Consider the following 1,497-nt stretch of genomic DNA (forward strand, 5'->3'; position numbering starts at 1 on the left):
ATTATATTTTCTTAATTTTATTCTAAATATGATGAACATACTATTATTTTGCTGTTTTACAAAACTACTCCTGTGAACTTAGTTTATATTTATTTTTCCCTGTAATATATGTGAATATTATGTATCTTTATACTTACATATCTGCAACTCTGCTTTGTTATCTAATAAATACTACCGAAAATGGTATAAACCAAAATTGTATTTTTTCATAACATTTTGATCGAGACTGACAATTTTTTGGTACGTGAAAACAAATTATAGTATTAGGAAGCCTTTAACATTTTCGATTGAAATACATTCTGAGTGAAATGATGGAGGTGTTTTTTTTTATTGTATCAAATATAAATAGTCTTATTCCAGTATTGATAAAAATGGTTAATTTACCATTTTTTCAATTAAATAAGCCCTGCTTCAAAAACAAATTTTAGGTTAATTATTGAAAACCGAATGTTCATTATGAATATTCACATTTATAAAAAATGGGATTACCTTTTGGTATCATACTTCTATCAAACCTGTACATAATTATTATGCATTAGATTTCTTCTGTTCTTTTACATTGCTTAAAGGCGACTTGAAACATGCACCGTTTATCCATATCTTATCAAAATCTTAATCCTTTGCTTTAAAATATACAAAAAAAAACAGATTATCATTAATGCCAAAATGATCTCTAAAAACTGGTGAAAAAACGTTCAACATGAAGAAGTTCGAAGAACGTTCAACAACGTTCAATATCAAGAGAAAAAAGATTTTTCGAATATAAAAACGAATGTATTTTTTGCATTTATATATGTAATACTAAATATCAATGCCAGATCTATTTTATGACCTGGTCCTAACAAAATACAATGTTACAAAACTTTCACTTTTGTATTTTTAATATTTTTTTATCTGAAATCTACACGCAGCCAGTGGAAATAAGGCACCCCTAAAGACTAAAAAACTTGGACACCCCCAATTTGGGGTATTTTTTTAGATTAAAGGGAATGGGAAATATGTGGCAAACATCACCAAACACAGCTAAAGCTATTTCAAGCAACCTTTCGATTTAGAATGGTGGTCTGTTACTGATATATCTAATACTAAAAAGATGAACCATCGTAATCCGAAAGGTACCAATGGTCTAGTTGTAACACACTACGGACTACTTATATATATGCTCCTTGCAGTAGACTGAATCATAATTTTGGTAAAAGCACCTTACTAAACCAGAGACCAGATGGAATCCAAAACAGGAATATTTGAAAAGACTGAAATAAAACACTCAGATGAAACAAATTGATCATATTCTCTCAGAAAACAAGAACGCATTATTACAACAAATATCTGACACTTTATCATAATGTTTTCTCATTTGCGAGGCTTTTTGTGTCCAACTTTGAACACAGGCCTCCCTCAACAGTATCGAATATTGCTGATTGTGGCTCTTAAGTAGGTATACGAAGTCGTCAGCCCGTCACAACTGTGGGCTATCGCTGCTACATCGTACACAAT

The sequence above is a fragment of the Hesperophylax consimilis genome, chromosome 1 (genome assembly GCF_061612785.1).
Source record: "Hesperophylax consimilis isolate HC1 chromosome 1, BYU_Hcon_1.0, whole genome shotgun sequence".
Lineage (NCBI taxonomy): Eukaryota > Metazoa > Arthropoda > Insecta > Trichoptera > Limnephilidae > Hesperophylax > Hesperophylax consimilis.